A 22,225-nucleotide genomic window follows, 5' to 3' on the forward strand; every position below is an offset into this window, starting at 1 on the left:
CTTACTTAGAACATACTGAAATTGGCCAACTATATTTCACGGTAATGTAGTTTGAAAAAAATGATATTGAAGGAGACAACGGACAGTTAAAGGACATTTCAAAACTGTTATCTGACATATGCTCTAAACTAGTATAGAGCAGGAATGTCCGATAGAAATATAATGTGAGCCTCATTTGTAATTCTAAATTTTCTAGAAACTACATTTAAAAAAGTACAAGGAAATGAGTGAAATTATTTAATAATATATTTTACCTAAACCAACATATCCAAAATAGTGTCATTTAAAACATGTACTCAGTATAAAAAATATGAGATATTTTACATGCTTTTTTCATAATTTATCTTCAAAATATGTTGTGTATTTTACATTATGGCACATCTCAATATAGACTGGCCACAATTCAAGCGCTCAATAGTTAGTTATGTCACTAGCAGCTACTGTATTAACAGCAAAGGGTTAGATTGTTTTACAAGCTACATACAATAGAACATCATCCCATTTAACACTGATAATTCTATATGCTTCTTTGGTCAGCATGTAGCTGTGGAATTGGATAAAGCATGTCTAGAGAGTATGTGAGAAGTGGTTTAACATAGCAATTTTTTGCAGTGAACTACTGGGTAGATGATTTGAATATAAAAGTAGTTATTTTTTTGTTGCTCAACACTTAAATGTTTCCTGACATAGTGATAAAAGACAGGCTGTCTTGAAGAGGTGATTTTCTTCCTTGTTTAGTTGAGCCAAGGCCGACCTGCTTACTTATAGCTGCACTGACAAGGGACATAACTTACTGGGAAGTGTTGTTGTTATTATCATTTTTTTTAATTTGGTAGTTACACAAAGCCCTATTAGTAGTCACAAACTCCTGAAGATGGAGATCCTGGATATGTCATTTTTCCCCCCTTTCGTGTTTTCTGAGGCTGGCCATTAATAACAAGTTACTCAGTACTTGAGTCCAAGGCATTTTATGGTTGACCAGAAGTGTCTGGAGTATGAGAATGTCTTAAGTAAGTGACATCACCAGAAACAGGAAGTTAGAGAGCAGGCAGATTATTGGCAGTGTTGAGGTTCTGAGCTTACCTATAGATGGGGATCCATTTTGTGATCAAGCAGGCTGAGACATGCATGGCAACAGGATTTCAGTAGATTACTTAGTCAACACAAATAGACATTAGACTGCTGAAAATCAGAATTTGGGGCCAGGGAAGCATACTGATCATAATTGGTTTTGAGAACTGTTTGGGGACTGAGAGATCATAGTCCCCAGTGTACCTCATGACACCAGACAGAAACCTGGATATCACATTTAACTCTTCTTTCTCTTCTCCCCCTCACATGCAAATCACCCATACTTCTAGGCTTGTTGATTCTTTCACCAAAATAGCTTTCATCTTCCTCCTTCTCTAATCTCTCATGGCTCTTACTTTAATTTGGTCACTCATCAAGCCTCTATGATAATTATTGTTTTTCTTTGCCCAAAGACCAATGAATAAGGGTCTGTATCTCCCCTCATAACTCTTAATAGAAATATACTGGATCTGAATTTTAGGGAGAAGTTTACTCAAGTTTTTCATATTGATTTGAAAAATATGGCTAAATTTGGGCTGTATTGGAATACACTTATGTGGGTTGGCTACTGATTAAATGAATATACAGACTGACCAGTTAATGTTGTTGCTGTAAAATGTAGCACAATATATATTGCCTAACCCTAGTCCCTGTCTATAGTATTGAAGAGAAGGGAAAATTATTTTACTAGGAAAGGAAAATGAATAGATTCAGTAATTATATGCATTACATGTAGTGAGAAGATCTTGTTGGTAGTAGAGTGGTATAATCATGAGGTTGAATATGCTTGAATATGTTCTGTGTGTTAGTAAAAAAAAATATACCAAATCAGTGGAACGAGGCAACTAGGACTTTACTAAAAAATACATATCTTGGTCAGCAAGGTATGAAGAGGCAGGCAAGACAAGGAAGAAGATACTTTATAGTTCCATATTTATGTGACCATAGAAGTTAAGTGCACAAGGATCATGGTTGGAGACTAAGCAGAAAAGAGGTTTTGATCACGGATAAACTCTGCATGTGCCACCCCAGGTTGCCCTGGTTACTGTTGCCCTTTATGTTTATGACATGATAATGGACAAAGCTGTGGGCCTGTGATAAGTGGTAATGTGGTATGAAGCCCTAGACATTTCTTGTAAGCTTTCACTAAGGGTAAAAACCAGAGTGAAATTCAAGTGGAACTTCTAGTTACAGTTCTACTCACTGCGAAGAGTATGGATTATGACACAGCAGAACGACTGCTTATCATTATTATGATCAGTTGGATTCTCTTGTTCCTGTTTCTGTTAGTCTACTTCCTAAAACTGTGTTATTCTTTCCTGTTTTCATAGAAGACCAAGCCTTCCTAGCTTTCAGTAAAGAGAATGTGACCGCATTGGAAAATGCCAAATATAGACAAAATTGGATGAAATCTTTCCAAGGGGCAAAGCGCAGAGGTCAGTATCTACTTGTGTTATTAATGAGCCAAGAAAGTATTATATTTCACAGAGGTTACAGGGAGGCAGTGCCCAGATGGATAGAAGTAGGATTATCTTCATGAAAGGAATAAGGAAACAGATTTTACCACCTGGCTTTAGTTGAATTATGGGGGGAAGTCAGAATCTAAGAAAGAAAATGGACTGGGTGCAGAGTTGGAGGAAGCTTCAGGTAATTAAAAACTTGCATTTAAAGTCACATGGAAAGTTTAGGATGTCTACAAATATATCCTGACCCTTTTACAAGTAATTCCACCCTCAAGGGAAAGTGGAGAAAATTAGGAGGATTTTTAGTGCTGCAAGGACAGCCAAGCCTTAAGGGCAAGTTCTGATAATATTTTGAAGTTGTACCACCAGGCTCCAAAAGAGAAAAATTGTTAAGGCTAAATCTTTTCAAGATGGGAGGGGGTGATAATGGGCAGGGCAGCTTTTCATTGACTATCCCTAGAAAAGTGGTTAAAGAGAGGAAGATGATTAAGAGTAAATATTAGAAAACATTGAAAAGTTAGGCCCTGTACTGGTTAATGGTGTTTGTTTTTGTTTTTTAACTTGAAAAACTGTTTTAAAACTGTCATATTTAATCTTCTCTTGCAGGAAAACAACTATGGAATCTAAATAAAAAGAAGTTATGATGAAACTATAACTTGGACCAGTTCATTGAGTGCTAAATTGGTTTAAAAATGTGTTTAAAGATTTCAGATTTTGAAAAAATAATTACCAGCTTGGGAAGTGCCATTTCAACCATCAATTAAAACTACTTAATTGGACACAGAATATTTCCATTGGTAAAATTTTAAGATACTGCTTTAAGACAGTTTTGGGAACATGTTTGATTATCCTGCTCAAGTTAATTCTTGACTCCTGTGTCACAAGAGTCAAAAGCTATATATTCCCTCAGTTTGAGGATCCACTGTGATCCTGGAATATGTATACTAAAATAGAATAGGATGAGGATAACTGAAGTGTTGTTATAAATTAACTTGCCCTTTAAGTCACTAATCTTTGTACTCAAGTTATATGCAAAGGCTTCACCATGTTAGAAAGAATATATTTCTGAATCCTAATCCATATTTTCAACTGCCTGCTTGATATTTTCATTTTAATATCTGATGACAAACTGAACTTAATATGTACCCAACCAAGCTCTTCATTTGACACTCCATGTCAACCACTCCTACAGTGTTTCCCATCTTAATTAATGACAACTTCAGTCTTCAGGTCAAAATATCTTGCTGTCTTTCTTGACCTCATTGCCACATCCCATATATTGTTTGTCAATAAATCTTACCAGCTCTATCCCTAAAATATAGTCCAGATTTGAGTCTTTCTAACTATTCCCACTGCCATTAACTTGGTCCAAAACCACCTACTCTTCCAAGATTAGTGTAGTAACCTCTTAACTGGTCTTCCTGACTATATTTTTGCCTCTCTTTAGAGGAGTCTTAACGTAAAATGTCAATAAGATCATGTCACTACGCTGTTCGAAACCCTCACATGACTTCCCAGCTCAGTCAGAGGTTTAAGCCAGAGTCTTCGCTATGACCTAAAAGGCCTGGTCATCATCTAGTCTCACTTCATCTTCTATGACACTCCCGCTTCTCTTCACTTCAGTCACACTGATCTCCTGGCTTTATTCTTTTTCAGATGTTAGTTTTTGTATATTTTTTAATATTTCTATTATTCTGATTTACATTTATTATATGTTTCTTTTTCTAACTTCTTCAGCTTATTCACTTGCCACTTTTATTTTTAATAAAAGAACCACTTCAGCTACATCTACTAGGTTTTGCTATTTTGTATTTGGTCTTTTCAGTTTTATCTTTTTATTTTCTAATTTCCATCCTAATTTATTTTTGACATGAATGTGTTTTTAAATTTCCAAGGGTATGTTTTAATGTCATCTTGTAATAACATCTCTGATTGGAATACATCATAGTCAGAAAATATAGTCTGCATGACGCTAAATACTTTGAAACTTGTTGATGGGGTTGATGACCTAATGTGAGGTTAACTTTTATAAATGTTTCATGTATGCTTGAAAAGAATGAATTTCCTAATTTGGGAGTACAGGAGTAAGCTTGCAAAATTTGTTGTTCAAATCATTATCCTCCCATTTGTTCTTATTGTGATGACTAATATATTTGGATTTTCTATTTTATTTTCTGTCTTATCATCTTACGTTTCCTTGATTGTTTTCCTTTCTTTATTTGAATTGTTGTTTTATTTTGCTTTTCTCTATATTTCACTTTTTCTCCCTATCTACTGGTTCCAAAAATACACAATATATTTCTATAAATTGTTACACCTGTAATTTTTAACATGCCCTACTTCAATTGAGTTCTAAAGTTAGTCATTATCTTTACCATCCTTCTCAACAATACAATATAAGGACCTCAAATGCTTTACCTCTGTTCATCACCCATCTTGGCTTGCTGTGGTAAAAGAATAATAGACTCTAAGACATAGTGAGTTTCAAGCTGCATTGACTGCAGGGCAAGGCATAGAAAATCTGATACAACACGAAGGGGTCAGGCTATGGGATGGGGTTTTCAGATTAACTGTTGAAGAGTATCTCCAAGACAGTTCAGGCACTGGGGATTTACATCTAGGGATGAAGGAGGGGGAGCAGCCCTTGGGAAGACTTTCTCCCAGAACAAAGGCAATGGTGGGGCTTAGAAAGGTGAAGAGATACAAATTCTAATGGTCCTGGAAGCTCATGGGGAAGTAGCTCAGCTGGATCTAGAACTTGGCCCTTCTTTGGTGTCAGCATTCACAGCTGCAAGGTTCTTCCCAGGGCCCACAGTGTGCAGACTTTACCCTTTGGTATGCACATTTCCTTGCATTGTTGCTGGGCCTGTGGACCCAGTGATGTATTTCTTATTGCTTAAAGAATTTAGATATTCCCTAGCCTTTGTTTGGCCAACCTACAACTATGAAGCCTGTGGGAGTGGGGTTACTTTCTCTCTTGGAGTATGCTCAGCTGCATGTCCCGCTATCCAAAATAGCCCTCTCTCTTCTCTACTGCAAAGGAAACCATCAACAAAATGAAAAGGCAACCTACTGACTGTAATAAAATATTTTCAAATTGTATATCTGATAAGGAGCTAATATCCAAAATATATAAAGAACCCGTGCAACTCGATAGCAAAATAAAAAAAGACAAAAAACGAATCCCATTAAAAAAAATGGGCAGGAGATCTGAATATTCATTTTTCCAAAGAAGACATACAAATAGCCAATAGGTACACGGAAAAATGCTCAACATCATTAATCATCAGGCAAATACAAATCTAAACCACAATGGGATATCACCTCACACCTGTTAGAATGGCTATTATCAGAAAGACAAGAAACAAGTGTTGATGAGGATGTGGAGAAAAGGGAACCCTTGTGCACTGTTGGTAGGAATGTAAACTTGTGCAGCCACTATGGAAAACAGTATGGAGGTTCCTCAAAAAATTAAAAAGTAGAACTACCATGTGATACTCGAATTCCACTTCTAAGTATTTATCCAAAGAAAACAAAAAACTAACTGGAAAAGACATATGAATCCCCATGTTCATTGCAGCATTACTTTTTTTCTTTTTTTTTTTAAGATTGGCACCTAACCTAACAACTGTTGCCAATCCTTTGTTTTTTCTGCTTTTTCTCCCCAAATTCCCCCTGCACATAGTTGTGTATTTTAGTTGTGCGTTCTTCTAGTTGTGGCATGTGGGATGCCGCCTCAGGATGGCCTGATGAGTGAGCGGTGCCATGTCTGCGCCCAGGATCTGAACCAGTGAAAACCTGGGCCTCCGAAGCAGAGCACGCAAACTTAACCCCTCGGCCATGGGGATGGCCCCCGCAGCATTATTTTTAATAGCCAAGATATTGAAACAACCTAAGTGTCCATTGATGGATGAATGGATAAACAAATTGTGATACATATATGCACACACATACACAATGGAATACTATTCGGCCGTAAAAAAGAATGACATCTTGCCATTTGTAACTACATGGATGGAACTTGAGGGCATTATGCTGAGTGAAATAAGTCATATAGAGAAAGAAAAATACTATATGATCTCTCTTACATGTGGAATCTAAAAAGAATAAGCCAAAACCAAGCTCATAGATACAGAGAACAGATTGGTGGTTGCCAGATGTGGGGGTTTGGGGTTGGGAGAAATGGGTGAAAAGTCAAAAGATAAAAAAAAAGATTAATAAATAAATTTTTAACTAACTAGGCCCCTCTCTCTGGGATCTTCAGACCCGGTGCAAACACAACATCTCTCTGCCCTCTAGATACAGAATAATGAGGGTTTGGAGTACTGCATGCTGTGTACCATTTATCTACTTATAAGTTTTTCCCCATAGGCTCTATGTTCTTTCTGTTCCAAGTGGTGCTAGGTGTGTATGTCATGAACTCCTTGCACGACAAAAGGCAAAAAATAAAACAACATAATTTCACAAGGCAAAGTGGCTGTCTAGTTGAAACAAGGCTTTATCTAGCCAGTTCATGATGCGCTAGATTTAGTGGAGCTCAGGGACAAGACTATCAATGAGTCCTGCATCTATTTACAGAGTCTATGTACTACAGTTATATGGTCACTGTTTGGCTGTTTTTCTGCTGATTGTGGGTAATTTTCTGAAAAGCAATTGCTCTGATTCTTTTTTCTGAGTCGTTAATTGTTTGCCATCATACACTCTCCAGGTGCAGGGAAACCAAATCCACATGCACATGGTCAAAGTTCTGTGAAAATTTCCATTTTCACAATAAAAAAAGTTTAATATTTTAGCTCTACCATTTTTATATCTCCCAAATAGGGCATTTTTTTATACTAACAATTTCTGTTTAGATTTACACACATGGTTAACATTGTCTTTGATCACTATTCCTCTTTCATCTTAAAATTAAGTTTTGGAATTATATTTTTCCATTCTTGAACTACACCTTTCGGATATTTCTTAAATGGGACTTTTGATGATAAACTCAACTGATAAATCCTTCTGAGGCTTTAAATGGTGTGAGGTTGTATTCATAGATGAAGTGGGGGAGAAGCAGTATCTTTCCAATATTATGTCTTCCACACCATGATAGTCTGTCTTCACTCCTAACATTTATTTGTACCTCTTCTTTTTTTCTCCAGTAGGTCTTTCCAAAGGTTGGTCATTTTAGCAATTTCCAAGTAGGATCTTTTGGTTTGATCTTCTCTATCTAAGTTTGCTGTTGCTTTCATTGATATCTGTTTCTTTATTATTTCTCTTCTATTCTCACTAGGTTTATTTTGCTATTCTTTTCTAATTTTTTAAGATGAATATTTAGATAATATTGTTGATTTTCATCTTTTTCTTTCTGATATAAGCTATAAGTTTTCCTTTAATTACTGATTTAGCTGCATTCTAGAAGTTTTGATGTGTCAGATTTACACTATCGTTTATGGTAAAATATTATGTAAATGCTATTATTCCTTTTTATTAATGAGTTATTTAGATGTGCACCACTTAAATTTTAAAACATATGGAAATTTTATAGTTACTCTTGTTATTAGTTTGTAGCCTAAATGCATTTTGGTCAGAGAATATTATCTGTATGCTTTCATTCTCTGTAAATTTATTGAGATTTGCTTTAAGGCCCAAAATATATTTAATTTATACTGTAACTTTTGTTTTGGCTTTAGTCTTATCTAATACCAATATTATCCAGTTTTTTTTGGTTAGAATTTACACTATATCTTATCCCATCCATTTTCTTTCAATATTTATTTTTGTCATCTATATACTTAAAATTACATAGAGTAATATTCACACCTTTTGGTGTACAGTTATATGAGTTTTGACAAATGCATACACTCATGTAATTACTACCACAACTATGATACAGGACAGTTCCATCACTCTCTAAAATTGCCACATGCTGCTCTTTTGTAGCTAACCCACCCCTACACTCCTCCAGGGGGACCCACTAGTCTACTATCTAAGTCTACAATTTTGCCTTTTCTAGAAAGTCATATAAATAGAATCATATAGCATATATCATTTTGAGTCTGGCATCTTTCACTTATAATAATGCATTTGATATTTATCCATATTGTTCTGTGTATTGATAGTTGATTCCTGTTTATTGCTGGGTTATATTCCATTGTAAGGATGTATCATAGTTCTTTTATCCATTCACCTATTTTAGGACACTTGAGTTGTTTGCAGTTTTTTTATGATGATGTATAGAGCTGTCTTAAACTTTCCCTTAGATGTTTTTGAATGAACATAAATGATCATTTTTCTTGTGTAATATATAGAAATAGGACAGCTATTCCATATGGTAAGTGTATGTTTAATTTTGTTAGAAACTGCTAAACTGTTTCCAAAGTGGTTGTACAATTTTGCATTCCCTTCAGCAATGTACACGTGTTCCAGATTCTATGCATCCTTGCCATCACTGTATTTTCAATATATCAGAAGTATGAAATTTTTAAATTTTAGAATATTTTTGTGTTTACAGAAACGTTACATAGTACAAAGAGTTCCTGTAACCTCTCATCCAGTTTTTTTCTTTTGTTAATATCTTACATTATTGTGGTACATTTATCAAAACTAAAAAACTAACGTTGGCACATTACTATTAACTAAACTCCAGACTTTGTTTAGATTTCACCAGTTTTTTATTTAATTATTTTATTAATGTTATATTGGCTTATAACATCGTGTAAATTTCAGTTGTACATTATTATATATCAGTTTATGTATAGATTGCATTGTGTTCACCACCATCAGTCTAGTTTTTGTCTGTCACCATACACATGTGCCCCTTTACTCCATTGACACCCCCCCACACCCTTACCCTCTGGTAACCACTAATCTGTTCTCCTTATCAATGTGTTGTCTTCCACGTGTGAGTGAAATCATACAGTGTTTGCTTTTCTCTGTCTGGCATATTTCATTTAGCATAATACCCTCAAGATCCATCCAGGTTGTCACAAATGACACCATTTTGTCTTTTTTTTTTATTATTAATGTTATGATAGATTACAACCTTGTGAGATTTCAGTTGTACGTTATTGTTAGTCATGTTGTGGGTACACCTCTTCCCCCTTTGTGCCCTCCCCCCACCCCCCCTTTCCCTGGTAACCACGGATCAGATCTCCTTGTCAATATGTTAACTTCCACCTATGAGTGGAGTCATATAGAGTTCGTCTTTCTCTGACTGTCTTATTTCGCTTAACATAATACCCTCAAGGTCCATCCACGTTGCTGCGAATGGGCCAATTTTGTCTTTTTTTATGGCTGAGTAGTATTCCATTGTGTATATATACCATATCTTCTTTATCCAATCATCAGTTTCTGGGCATGTAGGTTGGTTCCACGTCTTGGCTATTGTAAATAATGCTGCGATGAACATGGGGTGCAAGGGACTCTTGGGATTTCTGATTTCAGGTTCTTAGGATAGATACCCAGTAATGGGATGGCTGGGTCATAGGGTATTTCTATTTTTAACTTTTTGAGAAATCTCCATACTGTTTTCCATAGTGGCTGTACCAGTTTGCATTCCCACCAACAGTGTATGAGGGTCCCTTTTTCTCCACAACCTCTCCAACATTCGTCGCTCTTGGTTTTGGATGTTTTTGCCAATCTAACGGGTGTAAGGTGATATCTTAGTGTAGTTTTGATTTGCATTTCCCTGATGATTAGCGATGATGAACATCTTTTCATGTGTCTATTGGCCATATTTATATCTTCTTTTGAGAAATGTCTGTTCATGTCCTCTGCCCAACAAACAAACAGTGATCAAAACAGCATGGTACTGGTACAAAAACAGGTCCACAGATCAATGGAACAGAATTGAAAGCCCAGAGATAAAACCACACATCTATGGACAGCTAATCTTCGACAAAGGAGCAGAGGGCCTACAATGGAGAAAAGAAAGTCTCTTCAACAAATGGTGCTGGGAAAACTGGACAGCCAGTTTGTTTGTTGTTTGTTTTTTTGTTGTTAAGCCATGCGAGTTCTTTGTATATTATGGAGATTAACCCTTTGTCGGATAAGTGGCTTGTAAATATTTTTTCCCAATTAGTGAGCTGTTTTTTTTGTTTCAATCCTGTTTTCCCTTGCCTTGAAGAAGCTCTTTAGTCAGATGAAGTCCCATTTGTTTATTCTTTCTATTGTTTCCCTCAACTGAGGAGTTATAGTGTCCGAAAAGATTCTTTTGAAACTGATGTCAAAGAGTGTACTGCCTATATTCTCTTCTAGAAGACTTATTGTTTCAGGCCTAATCTTTAGGTCTTTGATCCATTTTGAGTTTATTTTGGTGTGTGGTGAAAAAGAATGGTCAATTTTCAATCTTTTGCATGTGGCTGTCCAGTTTTCCCAGCACCATTTGTTGAAGAGACTTTCTTTTCTCCATTGTAGGCCCTCTGCTCCTTTGTCGAAGATTAGCTGTCCATAGATGTGTGGTTTTATCTCTGGGCTTTCAATTCTGTTCCATTGATCTGTGGACCTGTTTTTGTACCAGTACCATGCTGTTTTGATCACTGTAGCTTTGTAGTATGTTTTGAGATCGGGGATTGTGATTCCGCCGGCTTTGTTTTTCTTGCTCAGGATTGCTTTATCAATTCGCGGTCTTTTGTTGCCCCATAAGAATTTTAGGATTGTTTGTTCAATATCTGTGAAGAATGTTCTTGGGATTCTGATTGTGATAGCATTGAATCTGTAGATTGCTTTAGGTAGTATGGACATTTTAACTATGTTTATTCTTCCAATCCATGTGCATGGAATGTCTTTCCATCTCTTTATGTCGTAGTCAATTTCTTTCAAGAAAGTCTTGTAGTTTTCATTGTACAGATCCTTCACTTCCTTGGTTAAGTTTATCCCAAGGTATTTTATTCTTTTCATTGCGATTGTGAATGGGATTGAGTTCTTGAGTTCTTTTTCTGTTAGTTCATTGTTGGTGTACTGATTTATGTATGTTGATTTTATACCCTGCTACTTTGCTGTAGTTGTTGATTATTTCTAATAGTTTTTCTATGGATTCTTTGGGGTTTTCTATATATAAGATCATGTCGTCTGCAAACAGTGAGAGTTTTACGTCTTCATTACCTATTTGGATTCCTTTTATTTCTTTTTCCTGCCGAATTGCTCTGGCCAACACCTCCAGTACTATGTTGAATAGGAGTGGTGAAAGTGGGCACCCTTGTCTTGTTCCCGTCCTCAGAGGGATGGCTTTCAGTTTTGGTCCATTGAGTATGATGTTGGCTGTGGGTTTGTCATATATGGCCTTTATTATGTTGAGGTACTTTCCTTCTATACCCATTTTATTGAGGGTTTTTATCATAAATGGGTGTTGGATCTTGCCGAATGCTTTCTCTGCATCTATTGAGATGATCATGTGGTTTTTGTTTTTCATTTTGTTGATGTAGTGTATCACGTTGATTGACTTGCGGATGTTGAACCATCCCTGTGTCCCTGGTATAAATCCCACTTGATCATGGTGTATAATCTTTTTGATGTATTGCTGTATTCGGTTTGCCAGAATTATGTTGAGGATTTTTGCATCTATGTTCATCAGTGATATCAGCCTGTAGTTCTCCTTCTTTGTGTTGTCCTTGTCAGATTTGGGGATCAGAGTGATGTTGGCTTCATAGAATGTGTTAGGGAGTACTCAATCTTCCTCAATTTTCTGGAATAGTTTGAGAAGAATAGGTATTAAATTTTCTTTGAATGTTTGGTAGAATTCTCCAGAGAAACCGTCTGGTCATGGACTCTTATTTTTGGGGAGGTTTTTGATTACCGTTTCTATTTCCTTACTTGTGATTGGCCTATTCAGATTCTCCGTTTCTTCCTGATTCAGTTTGGGGAGGTTGTAGGAGTCTAGGAAGTTGTCCATTTCTTCCAGGTTGTTCAATTTGTTGGCATATAGTTTTTCATAGTATTCTCTTATGATCCCTTGTATTTCATTGGTATCTGTTGTGATTTCTCCTCTCTCATTCCTAATTTTATTTATTTGAGATTTCTCTCTTCTTTTCTTGGTGAGTCTGGCTAAAGGTTTGTCGATTTTGTTAATTTTTTCAAAGAACCAACTCTTTGTTTCATTGATCCTTTCTACTGTCTTTTTTGTTTCAATATCGTTTATTTCTGCTCTTATTTTTATTATTTCCCTCCTTCTACTGACTCTGGGCTTTGTTTGTTCTTCTTTTTCTAGTTCTGTTAGGTGTCATTTGAAATTGCTTATGTGAGCTTTTTCTTGTTTAGTGAGTTGAGCCTGTATTGCGATGAATTTCCCTCTTAGGACTGCTTTTGCTGCATCCCAAATGATTTGGTATGTCGTGTTCTCATTTTCATTTGTCTCCAGATAATATTTGATTTCTTCTTTAATTTCTTCAACAATCCATTGTTTGTTCAGAAGCGTGTTGATTAGCCTCCACATTTTTGCACCTTTCTCTGATTTTTTCTTGTAGTTGATTTCTAGTTTCATAGCATTATGATCAGAAAAGATGCTTGATATTATTTCAACTCTCTTGTATTTATTGATGTTTGCTTTGGTTCCCAAAATATGGTCAATCCTTGAGAATGTTCCATGTGCACTTGAGAAGAATGTGTAACCTGCTGTTTTTGGATGAAGTGTTCTATATATATCTATTAAGTCCATCTGGTCTAATTTTTCATTTAATTCTATTATTTCCTTGTTGATTTTCTGTCTGGATGTTCTGTCCATTGGTGTTAATGGTGTGTTGAGGTCCCCTACTATTATTGCATTGCTGTTGATGTCTTCTTTTAGTTCTGTTAAGAGTTGCTTTACAAATTTTGGTGCTCCTATGTTGGGTGTGTATATATTTATAAGTGTTATGTCTTCTTGGTGGAGAGTCCCTTTTATCATTATATACTGTCCCTCTTTGTCTTTCTTTATCTGTTTTGCTTTGAAGTCTACCTTGTCTGATATTAGTATAGCGACACCTGCTTTCTTTTGTTCATTATTAGCTTGGAGTATTGTTCTCCATCCCTTCACTCTGAGTCTGTGTTTGTCTTTGGGGCTGAGGTGTGTTTCCTGGAGGCAGCATATTGTTGGATCTTGTTCTTTGATCCATCCTGCCACTCTGTGTCTTTTGATTGGGGAGTTCAATCCATTTACATTTAGAGTGATTATTGAGATGTGGTGGCCTACCACTACCATTTTATATCTTGTTTTCTGGTTTTCTTCAATTTCCTTTGTTTCTCGTCCCATGGTTTAATCTGTTCTGATGAAGAGCTGCTACTCTCTGTTGTTGTCCTTCTACTTATCTCCTCTGCTCTTGGTTTTTTAGCCCCTTTCCTTTTTTCGATTTTTCAGGAATGAAGGTTTTCCTGAGGATTTTCTGAAGAGGAGGTTTTGTGGCAATGAACTCCCTTAATTTTTGTTTATCTGGGAAAGTTTTTATTTCTCCATCGTATATGAAGGATATTTTCGCTGGGTAGAGAATTCTCGGCTGTAGATTTTTGTCCTTCAGATTTTTGAATATATCATTCCACTCTCTTCTAGCCTGTAAAGTTTCTGCTGAGAAATCTGCTGATAGCCTGATGGGGGTTCCTTTGTAGGTTAGTTTCTTTTGCCTGGCTGTCCTTAGTATTTTCTCCTTGTCGTTGACTTTTGCTAGCATCACTACTATATGCCGTGGAGTTGGTCTTCTTGCATTGATAAAGTTTGGAGATCTATTGGCTTCTGTCACCTGAAGATCCATCTCTCTCCCCAGATTTGGGAAGTTCTCAGCCATTATTTCTCAGAATAGGCTTTCTGCCCCTTTCTCCTTCTCTTCTGCCTCTGGTATACCTATAATCCTTACCTTGCATCTCCTAATTGTGTCTGATAATTCTCAGAGAGTTTCTTCATTTCTTTTTAGTCTTACTTCTCTCTCCTCCTCTGCCTGCAGCATTTCTATATTCCCATCTTCCAAATTGCTAATTCTTTCCTCCATATTATCGGCCCTACTGTTCAGTGCATCTAGATTTTTCTTAATCTCCTCTATTGTGTTCTTCATTTCCAGTATTTCTGTTTGGTTCTTCTTTATCGTATCAAACTCTTTTGTGACATAGCTCCTGAACTCGTTGAGTTGTCTATCTGAATTCTCTCTTAACTCATTGAGTATTTTAATGATGGCTGTTTTGAAGTCATTGTCATTTAGGTTATATATTTCATTTTCTTTGGGTTTGTTGTCTGTGTATTTGTTATTTTCCTTCTGTTCTGGAGATTTAATGTATCTTTTCATATTGCTTGATGATGTAGATTTGTGCCTCCACATAGAGATAGAGATTAGTTGCTCCTTCCACTTCTTTCTGCTGGTGTGGTGGGGGAGCAGCTGTTTATACTGCACCAACCAGGAACCCTATCCACAGTTGCTAACTGGGCCTGGGCCCCTCCTCATAGTCACAGTGGTCCTTTGGATTCCCTCTTCCATGGTGGGGGCCGTCACGGGGGGGCTTCAGGCTGCTGGTGCCTATTGTTGCAGCCCACCTAGACGTGCTCCCTCCTTGGGATCTGCAACGGTGTTATGGGCTTTTCCAGCGGCCAGGGGTAGGATCACTTATATTTGCCGCTCCGTCACTGTCAGGACCCACAAAATCTCACTTGTCCACTATGGGTTGCAGCAGAGCTATTGGCATCTTCTACAGTCAGTGGTTAGCTCACTTAGCTATGCTACTTTTGTCCTGGGGTCTTCCAGCCTTGTGCCTGCCAGATGGATGCTCTCTACTAGTGCTGTGCAGAGGCTTTCGCTGAGGCTGCTGTGAGCCTGTAGGGTTTCCCCCTAGGCTACGGAGCTGGGTCGCTGGAACTCCACTCAGCCCCAGTCCTGTTCCCCAGGAACTCGGGGAGCCCTTTGCCCTGACTGGGGGATAGCCAGAGATCCTGATTTCAGTGGTAGCTGGTCAGCTGCTGCCCTGCCTGATATTCTCCTCTCCGGGACCCTCCTGGTGTTGTGAATGCTGGGCGTAGCCCCTCCGCCAATGGCAGACAGAGAGTTTTGTCTGCTGCCCAGGCGGAACTCTGGAGCTTCCCCCCCAGGCCGCGGTGCTGGCCTCTGGAGCTCCACCCAGCCCCAGTCCTCTCCGAGATCTCCGGCAGTCCCTTGCCCCATGGGGTGGGCAACGGCAGCTGGGGGTCACCTCGCCCTCTGGGATTCTCTCCGGGACTTTCCCGGAGTTGTGAATGCTGGGTGTGGCCCCTCCGCTAATGGCAGGCAGAGAGTTTTGTCTGCTGCCAGGGCAGCACTCTGGAGCTTCCCCCCCAGGCCGCGGAGCTGGCCTCTGGAGCTTCACCCAGCCCCAGTCCTCTCCCAGATCTCCAGCAATCCCTTGCCTGGCTGTGCAGGCAGCGGCAGCCAGGGGGCCGCCATGCCCTCTGTGATTCTCTCTGGGACCCTCCGGGTGCCGTGGACACCATGCGGAATCTCCCTGCCAATGTCGGGGCGAGACTCTCCCCGTGGGCTCAGATGTGTAACTCTAGAGTTTCCCTCTGCGATTAGGAGTAATTGTGGGGGGTTTAGGTAGGGTTCTGGTCACCTGTTTCCACCGTCACTCCTCTGGTGTGTGCTCACTCCTGCCCTAGGTGTGTGTTGATCTTCTGGGGGCGTCCGTTGGAAGAAAGCTGCTTGCAGGTACTAGGCTGTTCGGTCGGGGTCGGAGAGTTTTCACCTATCTCCACCTCCTCCCGGAGGGAAGTCCGTCTGCCTTCCAATGTATAGTCACGTGGGTTTCTCAGACGTCCTGAGATGCTATCTGGATATCCTTTGTTAAGCAATGAGTGTCCAAATAATTGTAGACTCGAAGGGGGAGAGACCAAGAGGACTACTCACGGCGCCATCTTGGATTTTCTCTGACCATTTTGTCTTTTTTTTATGACTGAGTAGTATTCCATTGTACATATATATACACCACATTTTCTTCATCCATTCATCCATTGATGGGCACTTGAGTTGTTTCTACATCTTGGCTATTGTGAATAATGCTGCGATGCACGTAGGAATGCATAAGTCTCTTTGAGTTGCTAACTTCATGTTCTTTGGATAAATATCCAGTAGTGGGATAGTTGGATCACATGGTATTTCCATTTTTCTTTTTTGAGAAATCTCCATATTACTTTCCATAGTGGCTGCACGAGTTTGCATCCCCACCGTCATTCACCAGTTTTTTAAATTTATGTTTTCTTTCTGTTCTAGGATCCAATCCAGGGCACCATGTTGTATTTATTTTTAACCTCTATGATAGATTGCCTTTTTTTTTAATGACCTTCACAGTCTTGAGGAATACTGGATAGTTATCTAGTAAAATGTCCCCCAATATAAGCACGTCTGATATTTTTTCTCAGGATTATACTGAAGTATGTATTTGTGCAAAGAGTGTCATAAAGATGAAGTGCCCTTTTTGTCTATTGTATCAAGGGGTATGATGATATTTCTACAGCACAAACGGTGATAACTTTTATCATTTGGTTAGGGTAGTTTTTGTCAGATATCTCCACTATAAAGTTACTATTTTTCCCTTTCCATATTTTATTTTTGGAAGTGAGTCACTAAGTCCAGCCCGCACACAAGAGGAGGGGGGAATTGAGCTCCATCTTCTGGAAGGAGGATATCTACATATATTATTTAGAATTGTCTTGTAAAGAAGATTTGTTTCTTCCCCAAAATGATCTATTTGTGGAATCATGTGTTTATATCAGAATAGACTCATAGATGTTTATTTTTGGATTATAATACCATACTATGTTATTATTTTATTTTTTTATTGAGGTCATATTCATTTACAACATTGTGTAAGTTCAGGTGTACCTTATTATCTATGTTTCTGTATAGACGGCATCATGCTCTCCACCAATAGTCTAATTTATTTATGTGCCCCTTTACCCCTTTCACTCCCCTACACCCTGCCCCTCTGGTAACCACTATTCTCTTTATCCATGTATTTGTTTATCTTCCACATATGAGTGAAATCATATAGTGTTTGTCTTTCTCTGTCTGGCTTATTTAACTTAACATAATACCCTCAAGGTACATCCATGTCACAAATGTGATGATTTCGTCTTTTGTATGGCTGAGTAGTATTCCACTGTGTCTGCATGTGTGAGTGTGTATATGTATATACACACCACATTTTCCTTATCCATTGATCAGTTGGTGGACCCTCAGGTAGCTTCCACATCTTAGCTATTGTGAATAATGCTGCAATGAACATATATATTTCAATGCCTAAATATTTTTATTGTTGATCTCATGTTCTTTGGATAAATACCTAGTAGTGGGATAGTTGGATCATAGGGTATTTCTATTTTTATTTTTTGAGAAAAGTTGATACTGTTTTTCATAGTGGCTGCACCAGTTTGCATTCCCACCAGAAGTGTATGAGGGTTCCTTTTTCTCCACATCCTCTCTAACATTTGTTATTTTTTCTCGTGGTAATTTTAGCCATTCTAACAGGTGTAAGGTGATAACTCACTGTAGTTTTGATTTTAATTTCCCTAATAATGACCGATGTTGAACCTCTTTTCATGAGCCTGTTGGACATCTGTATATCTTCTTTGAGAAAATGTCTGTTCAGATCCTCTGCCCATTTTACGACCAGGTTGCTTTTTTGTCATTGACTTGTATGCCTTCTTTATATATTTTGGTGATTAACACCTTGTTGGATATATGATTTGCAAATATATTCTCGCAGATGGTAGGTTGTATTTTCATTTTGTTCGTGGTTTCCTTTGCCTTGCAGAAGTTCTTTGGTCTGACATAGTCCCATTTGTTTGTTTTTTGTTTTGTTTCCCTTGCCTGAGTAGACATGGTGTCTGAAAAGATGTTGCTAAGACCGATGTCAAAGAGTATACTGCCTATGTTTTCTTCTAGGAGTTTTATGGTTTCAGGGCTTACATTTGAGTCTTTAATTCATTTTGAATTAATGTTTGTGTGTAGTATAAGATAATGATCTACTTTCATTCTTTTGCATGTGGCTGTCCAGTTTTCCAAACACCATTAATTGAAGAGACTTTCCTTTCTCCAGTGTATGTTCTTGGCTCCTTTGTCGGAAATTAGCTGTCCATAGATATGTGGTTCTATTTCTGGGCTTTCAGTTCAGTTCCATTGATCTGTGTGTCTGTTTTTGTGCCAGTATTATGCTGTTTTGATTACTATAGCTTTGTAGGATATTTTGAAGTCAGGGATTGTGATGCCTCCAGCTTTGTTCTTTTTTCTCAGGATTGCTTTGGCTATTAGGGGTATTATGTTGTTCCATAGAAATTCGAGGATTCTTTGTTCTATTTTCATGAATATTGTCATTGGGATTCTGATTGGGATTACACACTGAACATCTAGATTGCTTTAGGTAATATGGACACTTTAACTATGTTTATTCTTCCAATCCGTGAGCATAGAATATCTTTCCATTTCTTTATGTTGTCTTCAATTTCTTTCAATATGTCTTACAGAATTCAGTGCATAGGTTGTTCACCTCCTTAGTTACATTTATTACTAGATATTTTATTATTTTTCTTGTGACTGTAAAAGGAATTGTATTCTTGACTTCCCTTTCTGCTAGTTTGTGATAGAAATGTAACTGATTTTTGTAGGTAAACATTGTACCCTGCAACTTTACGGTAGTTGTTGATTATTTCTAATAGTTGTCTGGTGGATTCTTTAGGGTTTTCCATATATAGAATCATGTTGACCACAACCAGTGAGAGTGTTACTTCTTCCTTTCTGATTTAGGTACCTTTTATTTCTCTTTCTTACCTAGGTGCTCTGGCCAAAACCTCCAGTATTGTGTTGAATGGGAGCGGTGAGAGCGGGTACCCTTGTGTTATTCCTGTTCTCAGAGGGATGGCTTTCCATTTTTCACCATTAAGTATGATGTTGGCTGTGGGTTTCTCATATGAGGTCTTTATTGTGTTGAGGTACTTTCCTTTCATGTCCATTTTCTTGAGGGCTTTTATCATAAATGAAGTTGGATCATGTTAAATGCTTTCTCTGCATCTATTGAGATGATCATATGATTTTTATTCCTCATTTTGTTAATGTGGTGTGTCACATTCACTGATTTGCAGATGTTGAGCCATCCCTGCATGCCTGGTATAAATTCCACTTGATCATGATGTATGATCCTTTTAATGGATTTCTGTATTCAATTTGCCAATATTTTGTTGAGGATTTTTGCATCTATGTTCATCAGTGATATTAGCCTGTAATTTTCCTTCATTTTGTCCTCCCTGTCTGGTTTCGGTATCAGGATGATGTTGGTTTCATTGATTGAGTTAGGAAGCGTTTGGTCTTTTTCAATTTTTCGGAAGTTTGAGAAAGATAGATACTAAATCTTCTTTGCATGTTTGTAAGAATTCTCCAGAAAAGCTATCTGGTCCTGGACTTTTGTATTTTGGGAGTTTTTTGATTACTGTTTCAATCTCTCTAACAATGATTAGTCTATTCAGATTATCTATGTCTTCTTGATTCAATTTTAGGAGGTTGTCTGAGTCTAAAAATTTATCCATTTCTTCTAGGTTATCCAATTTGTTGTAGTTTTTCATAGTATTCTCTTATAATCCTTTGTATTTCTGTGGTATTTGTTGTAATTTCTCCTCTTTCATTTTAAATTTTATTTATTTGAGCCTTCTCTCTGTTTTTCTTAGTGAGTCTGGCTAAGGGTTTGTCAATTTTGTTTATCTTCTCAAAGAATCAGCTCAGTTTCATTGATCCTTTCTGCTGTTTTTTTAGTCTCTATTTTATTTATTTTTCTGCTCTAACTTTTATTATTTCCCTCCTTCTGCTGACTTTGGGCTTTGTTATTCTTTTTCTATTTCTAGATATAGTTTAAGACCACTTATTTGAGATTTATCTTGATTGTTGAGGTAGGCTTGCATTGCTATAAATTTCCTTCTTAGTACCATTTTTGCTGCATCCCATATGACTTGGTCTGATGTATTTCCATCTTCATTTGTCACCGGGTATTTTATTTCTCCCTTGATTTCTTCATGGTTCCAATGGTTGTTCTGTAGCATGTTGTTTAATCTCCACATATTTGTGCCTTTCCCAGCTTTTTTCTTGTAGTCTATTTCTAGTCTCATAGCATTGTGATCAGCAAAGATGCTTGATATGATTTCAATCTTCTTAAATTTATTGAGGCTTGCCTTGTTTCCCAACATATGGTCAATCTTTGAGAATTTTCCATATGCACTTGAGAAGAATACGCATTCTGCTATTTTTGGATGGAATGTTCTATCTATATGTGCTAAGTCCATAGGTTCTAGTGTTTCACTTAAGGCCACTGTTTTCTTGTTGACTTTCTGTCTGGATGATCTATCCCTTGATGTAAGCAGGGTGTTGAGGTCCACAACTATTGTTGTTTCACTGACAATTTCTCCATTTACGCCTATTAATACTTGCTTTATATACTTTGGTGCTCCTGTATAAGGTACATAGTTATTCATAAGTGTTATTTTCTCTTGGTGGAGTGTCCCTTTTATCATTAAATACAGCCGCTCTTTGTCTCTCATTGTCTGTTTTATCTCAAAGTCTGCTTTATCTGATATAAATATGGCAAAACTTTCTTTATTTTGATTGCCATTTGCTTGGAGTATCATCTTCCATCCCTTTACTCTGAGCATATGTTTATCTTTAGAACTGAGATGTGTTTCCTGGAGGCAGCATATTGTTGTGCCTTATTTTTTCATCCATCCTGCCATTCTGTGTCTTTTGATTGGAGAATTCAATCCATTTACATTAGAGTGATTGTGGATACATGAGGGCTTAATATTGCCATTTTATCTCTCATTTTCCAGGTGTTCTATATTTCCATGGTTTCTTTACCATTGTATTTCTGACTGCCATTTCAGTTTGGTGGTTTTCTGTGATCGTTTTCTCTTTATTTATGATTTGTAGTTCGGCTCTGATTTTTTTGGTTGGTGGTTACCACGAGGTTTGTATAAAAAATCTCAGAGATGAGAGAGTCCATTTTTCTGATAGCTTCTTAGCTCCATTAGCCTAAGCAGGTTCTATTCCCACTTCTCTTCACCTTCTAAGTTATAGTTGTTACAAATTGTCCTTTTACATCTTGTGAGTTTCTGGCTTAATTGAAGTGTTTGTAGTTATTTTTGATGCTTTCCTTCCCTTATTTTTTTATGTTATAATTAGGTGTTTGCTAACCTGTTCTGATAGAGAGATTCAGGTTTCTGATTTTGTCTGTCTATTTATCTCTTTGCTCAAAGCTTTGTAAACCTTTGCCTTTTTGTTTCAGGTAGGAGGGCTTCCTTCGTTATTTCTTTTAAGGAAAGTGTATTGCTGCTGAACTCCCTCAGCTTTTCTTTGTCTGGGAAAGCTTTTATTTCTCCATTGTATCTGAAGGATACTTTCCTGGCTAGAGTAATCTTGGCTGAAAGTTTTTGTCTTTCAGTATTTTTTTTTTTAAAGATTTTTATTTTTTCCTTTTTCTCCCCAAAGCCCCCCAGTACATAGTTGTGTATTCTTCATTGTGGGTTCTTCTAGTTGTGGCATGTGGGACACTGCCTCAGCGTGGTCTGATGAGCAGTGCCATGTCCACGCCCAGGACTCGAACCAACGAAACACTGGGCCGCCTGCAGCGGAGCGCGTGAACTTAACCACTCGGCCATGGGGCCAGCCCCTGTCTTTCAGTATTTTTAACATATCATTCTATTCTCTCCTAGCCTGTAAGTTTTCTGCTGAGAAATCTGCTGAAAGCCTGAT

General features: G+C 37.6%; 1 long non-coding RNA gene across 1 annotated transcript; it reads left to right on the top strand.

The window, feature by feature from the left end:
• The first annotated feature begins 2,144 nt into the window (after nucleotides 1–2,144).
• Nucleotides 2,145–3,189, top strand: LOC138921958 (uncharacterized). Its single transcript, XR_011435007.1, has 2 exons — nucleotides 2,145–2,507; nucleotides 3,141–3,189. It is a non-coding gene; the product is annotated as an uncharacterized lncRNA (long non-coding RNA).
• Nucleotides 3,190–22,225: the final 19,036 nt, after the last annotated feature.

This window comes from Equus caballus, chromosome X (genome assembly GCF_041296265.1).
Source record: "Equus caballus isolate H_3958 breed thoroughbred chromosome X, TB-T2T, whole genome shotgun sequence".
In the NCBI taxonomy this organism is placed as follows: Eukaryota; Metazoa; Chordata; class Mammalia; order Perissodactyla; family Equidae; genus Equus; species Equus caballus.